Source organism: Etheostoma spectabile, chromosome 14 (assembly GCF_008692095.1).
Source record: "Etheostoma spectabile isolate EspeVRDwgs_2016 chromosome 14, UIUC_Espe_1.0, whole genome shotgun sequence".
In the NCBI taxonomy this organism is placed as follows: domain Eukaryota; kingdom Metazoa; phylum Chordata; class Actinopteri; order Perciformes; family Percidae; genus Etheostoma; species Etheostoma spectabile.
Window position 1 is genome coordinate 11,347,003 of NC_045746.1, and position 6,183 is coordinate 11,353,185.

At 41.6% G+C, this 6,183-nt stretch overlaps 1 long non-coding RNA gene across 1 annotated transcript in view; it reads right to left on the reverse strand.

Moving 5' to 3' along the window:
• Nucleotides 1–4,967: 4,967 nt before the first annotated feature.
• LOC116702171 (uncharacterized) overlaps nt 4,968–6,183 on the reverse strand; it is a 17,388-nt gene continuing 16,172 nt past the window's right edge. Inside the window, exon 4 of the long non-coding RNA XR_004335091.1 lies at nt 4,968–5,363. This is a non-coding gene — a long non-coding RNA (uncharacterized LOC116702171). The remainder of the gene's footprint in view (nt 5,364–6,183) is intronic.

Sequence of the window (6,183 nt, forward strand, 5' to 3'; positions counted from 1 at the left end):
CAATAAGTGTGTACTTCAAATTAAAATGTTGTAGAATATCAGCACGATGAAAGGAGAGGAAGAAAAAAAATCAGGAGCACTGACGTATTAGGAGAGGAAGAATCATCTACCAACCCCGTGAGCCCAGACCAGTGAGGTCAATTCCTACAAATAATTACATGTATTTATTTCAGACACTTAGCGGATGGTCATTTCTAGAACTTGGTAAGGGTTCAGCGTCTTGTCCGGGGACAGAAGAATAGCTAGAAGTCTGTTAATGGCTGCCACTAACGGCTGTTATCATTAACTGTTCTTTTGATTATTTTCTCCATTAATCAATTACATATTTAGCCTCTACAGTGTCCGAAAATAGAGAAAACAATGTCACAAAAGACAAAGAGAAGAACAGAATCTTCAAATTTGGAAAGCTAGAACTGAGTTTTGCATTTGTGTTTGAAACAAAACTTAAAGGATGAATCGATTAAAATAGTGAACAGCCGTGGCCGGGTTGGCTCAGTGGGTAGCGCGGGCGCACATGTACATAGAGGTTTATGCCTTGACGCAGTGGTCCAGGGTTTGAGTCTGACCTGGGACAATTTCCTGCATGTCTTCCCCCTTTCTCATCTAGCTCTCCTGTCTATTAAAGGTGGAAATGCCCATAAACATAATCTTTAAAAAGAAAAAAAAGTGAATAGCTGATTCCTTTTGTCAATTTATGGACTAATTGTTTCATCTGTATATTAAAGTGTGCCGTTACGTCATGGGCCACCCTGACCACCATGGTTTATGGCTCAAGTCTGTCAGTATTACAAAATTTTTATTTGTAGACTAGGGAAAGCTAACTTTTATAATCTGAACACTGTTTTCAAAACCGCTATCTTTTGGTGGTTGGTTAAAAAAAAAAAAAAAAGGAGAAATAAGGAATGCTCATTATTAACAGAGCTAGACAGAAACACATGGGGAGTTAAGTAAAAATCCCACTATGCGCTCAGTAGGTGATGGGAAATAAATGTCAATTTCCTCCAGGTGTACATCCGACAGAGAAATATGCGAATGAGAAATCTTGCTTTCTTTTGCGTGTTCCGCCTCTCTCTGTCCGGCGTGCAACACATCAGTGGCTCGTCCTCGCACACTTGCCTCCTCGTGTGTCGCTGTCCACTGAGAAATGCCTCTCTAGAGAAAAAGTACGTTTTCACTTTATTGCGAATAATATTAGACATTACATTACAGTGGCCCCTTCTGCAGATAATTCAAGCATATGCACATCACTGTAAAAAAAAAACAACAAAAAAACACTATTGTGCAAACAAGCTTTAGCTACATTGTCTAAGTCCCACTTGCATATATTTATATGTATATACAGTATTTTATATTGCATTGAAATATTCTATCAATGTGCATCTTTATGAAATTAGGAGTTCAAGCCGTTTAAATAAATATTCAGAGCATAAAGCAATACGTTTGAAGCATTGTTCATTTGTGTAATGTAAGTAACCCTTTATTTAGACTCTTATTGAGGGATTTGTTGCATCCCGGTCTTATCAGTCACCCAGTCTTAATTCCAGGCATTAGATGTCGGGGGTGGAACTATAAGGACCTATATTTTCTTGCATTCACGTCTGCATCTTTGTCTTTCACTGGACCGGTGTGAAGCTGACAGTAACGCGAGCAACTGAATTCCTTTAAATAGCCCTGCCTGCCTCATCATATGGTTGCTATGGCAGCCAGCCCCTCGTTTCAAGATAACGTCCACATGCTTCGAGACACCTCCTCCACCTGAATGCTATAGAGCCACGCTGCTGCTCGGGGGGAAAAAGATTTGCCGACGCGATGCAGCCACTTAACGGCACATATGAATAATGTTTTGTGTGTCTACATGTCCACGGTGTGGGATATAATCAATAATTTGAGCTATGCATTTGTGTGAGATCAATCGGCTGTCGTGGCAGCTTCCCTCGTTGGGTGATTGAAAGAAAGAAAAAATGCACTTATTGAAGAAATAAAAAAAATGTTGTTTGAAGGATATGAGGGAGGAAAGAAGAAAATGTTAAGCAGGTAGAGAAGGAAAATGAGGCAAAAAATCTGAAACAAGATCAAAAGGGAAACAGAGAAGTGAACAGCTGGTACGAGAAATGGAGTGATACAGCGAGAAATGAAGGGTGAAAAAGAGGATGACTGATCCGTGACATATTTGAGGGAATGTGGGAAATTAAAGAAAGGAATTGAAAAAAGCTGTAGAGAGGAGAGCATAAGGCAATCTTGTCAAAAACGTCTTTCTTTTCTTAAAAACGCCATCTCCTTGACTTTGTCTACCAGCTCGTTCCCACCTCCTCTTCTCTTCTCTTTCCTGCCGTTCCCAGCCCCCCATCCTTTGTCCTGCTGCTTCCCTCTCTTCGGTTTTTACCCATGCATATGTTAAGCGGAGGGTCAAACGGGACTTTAAGAGTGCAGGATTGTAGGCGGCACGTACATGGACGTTCCTCACAAGCTGACTTCGTCCTGAATCTCTTCCCTAAGTGCACTTAGGAAACTATTGTTAGGCCTAAAGGTGTGCAATCAATTCGAGGGGGGGGGGGGGGGGGGGGGGGGGGGGAGACGTTCAGGGTATCAGCAGGCTTCACGTATTTCAAGAGCTTTTATAATGCTGCCTGGAACTGAATTGAAGATCAATTGAACAACAAAATATAGAACAAGAACTGTCCAAAGTGGGTTATTTCTGACTGACAAAAATTACAGGAACTACTGCCCTCCCATCAATAGCATTATTATTTGAATTTATGTCAAGTAATGCCATAAATTCATTAAAAAGTACCCGATCAGTAAATATGTTCAAACATGTCCAATCTGTAAATATAGGTGCTTCAAAAAATAAAACTTCATTAAATTTAATCAAAACATAAAGAAATTGCACACACTTGGGGAACATACGCATTTTGCAATATAGTAGATAAACAAACCAGGTAGACATAGGTCTAAATACAAAGTCTGTATGTAGCCGGATATATTTTGACTTTACCTCGGGAAATCTGAATCTATAAATCTGTATTAGATGAGTTTCCTCTCTCTCTCTTTTTCCACGCAGCCTAAAAGGGAGACAAATCAGTACAGGGTGGTCAAGAACAAAAATCCATATGCAGCCGTTTATGTTTTGAATTTATTTTAGTGATAAGAGGAGTCTACAAAAGAGGAGAAGTCAAAAAGAGGTTGGTAAAGATGGCACCCTCAATTTCCTCTTAAAACACACAGGCAGGCTGATTGCATTTGAGCGAGTTGGGCGCGCCTCAGCATCTCCTAATGCGTCTGTAAATTGAGTTGGAAAACGACGATGGAAGCCAGGGAGGCAAAAAAAGCTTTTGCTGTGGGGAACATCCTGCCCATCTCTGTGTTTTAGACCCACACCATTAACCAGCAGACCGCCACTTGTGTCAAATCACTATTCTCCTTTATTCAGCAGCATGCTGAGAAAGACAGACGCTTCAATAATGTCTTTGGTTTTCCTTTTCCCCTTTCGATGTGTGCCGCATCGCCTATTTCTCTGGCTTTTAATCAGATGATAAATGACTGTTAATTGAATGAACAGTCTCCTGGATCAGGATGCATTATTTTGTGCATTAGTATTACCTGTAGCAACACCCTGGGAAGGCTGAGAGTTGTTAGGGAGGGCATGAATAGAAATGACTTTGTGTTTTGTGTTCGCTATTATTGAGAAGCTGTGGAGGTCAGCTCTGAGAGCAGCAGTGATAAAGAGACTGGCTGAGTGTTTGCCAAGCATCCATTTCCTCTTTACTTAGGTCTAACACACACACACACACACACACACACACACACACACACACACACACACACAGACGCGCACACACGCACACGCAGACCGCTGTCCTCATGTTCCCTGGACATCAATATGTTTCCAATTAAATAGGTTAACAACAAAAAATTCTTAACCCTGGCATTTCTGACTTTCTCTCTTTTATGGTCTTGTTTTGTAATTATCATAAGCATATCGGTCATTACCAAAAACTCTTAAATAAGCCACTGGTCGCTCTGCTTACTGTAGCTTTCTAATAGCTCATACAACTATGATACTTTTAGATGTGATTTTGTAATGATCACACAGAACAATTCAGTCGGCATATAAAATAACACATAAACCAAGATCATATTCCATACTATCATAAATTGTACTTTGGGAGCTAGTTCATTTGGGCTTTTTACAGTTGTTAGTTCTTTTTAATTTATTACTGGAAAAATGCCTGCCTTTAGCTGTGCTTTTACTGCTCTAGTGTATTTATAGACATTGAATAAATGGCTCCATTATATCCATAGAGGAATAGTTGTCAGAGAGTGTGAGAGAAGCCTTATTCACTCCAATCAGTAGTAAATTGCTGAGGTATCACACACACACACACACACACACAATGGTCTGTTGTGAACGTACAGCGGTGTGTTCCCTCATCATTGTTGATTTTCTCTGCTGTAGCGCCGTCGTTAGCTGTGACCACACTACTGCTTGGCAAACGCAGAACAACCAGCGGCAGGAGATTTTAATATGTAAGCCCGACCCTCGTCTGTCACATTCAAGCCTCGCATTCACACACACGCACGCTCTTTTTCTCTCTCTCTTACATGAGCACACCCACACAGCTGAGATAAGGCCTTAGCGTTGGTAGTAATTTAGTTCAGCTTTGTCTTTTTACAGTGTCTCCCTGATGAACTGTAAAAAATGCCAGCACTTGCAGTATATGAATTATTAGCAAAACCGCACAGCTTTAACGTAATCCAGTGATCTGTGCGTGTATAGTATTATCAATGGGAGAAAAAGTGGGTATGTAAATGGGAGAATGCTGCTTATCTCAGTGTGTGTGTGTGTGTGTGTGTGTTTAAATAGGTACCCACCTCTGAAAGCTGCATAGATATTATATTGGACTAGTTAAAGGATCCATTGCTCTCTTTGTGTCGAAGCATAAAGAAATATAAGCATAAACAATGAAACATTGGTTTTTGTGCTACAATTAAAAATCTGCATGTCTCTTGACTTGTCCTATTGACTGATAAATCAGGACCAGTGGCAGTGTTTTATGGATGGCTGGGGATCGCCCCCCTTCTCTCTCTCTCTCTCTCTAATGTAAGTATATTATCTGATTGTCTGGCCTTTGGTTTAAATGCAGATCCATAAATTTACAAGTTGCTGCCTGATGCTTGGAGATGATTTTGGCACAGAGGTGTGCCAAAGGCACACTAACCCTGATGACTCCTGTGGGTTGCCAGTTCTGGGCAGTGTAGGGCCGGCCTGGCTGGATGGCTGGATGGATGGATGGATGGATGGATGCATGGGTAGATAGCTGGCTGGGTGGTCGGCTGGGTGCAGGGCTGGCTAAGGCAGAGAGCTGTAAAGAAACAACAAGGTCAGCTGTTTGGTAAAACACATTCAGCACCTTAATGCTCGTCTGTGAAAATGCCGACGTTCTGAAGACGGTGGACGGGAAGCTGAAAGGACGACTCCCAGGGCCGTTGCTATCTAAAGCGTAGAGTCGAGTTTTATTTTCAAAGCTATACGTAGGATTTATTTTACAGCTTCTAGGAAACAAATCATCAAATTTTACAGTGAGGCAGTTTGATAAAATGGCTTCCACAGTTGAGGTATATTGAGGTTAGTAATTATGGATTACCAGAGATCTTCGGTGAGCAGAGACTTCCCCTGACACAAAGCAGTCAGGAAAAAGCAGAAGCAGGATTACTCTCACATAGAGTTAGCACAAAGACACAGGCAGAACACATACACCTAGACAAAGAGGCGAACACACAGACACATAGGCAAGCGCAGCTATACACGCACACACCTGAGACCTACACACTCTTGTCGGCCATCACAGACAGCGTGCCGGCTCGGCAGCCATTTTGCAGGGCTGCTCTGGAATGTTCAATTAGGGTAATTGTTGCTTCCGCCACCATTTCTCAGCGTTACAGACATCATATACGCAACATAGGAACATTTCAGTCACGGTGCGACTATGCTCACCACATAGTTTTGAAATTATAGACGAAAATCCTGATTCGCAGTCTCCCGATGTCTTTTCTCAGTGCAGAGGCCCCATAGTGTAAACCAGGACATGTATGACGGCAAGGATGTTGGTTATTGTGCAGCCATGTGTAAACTCCACATGGTCGTTAATGTATGTACATGGCTCATTGTAAAGTATGTGGTTG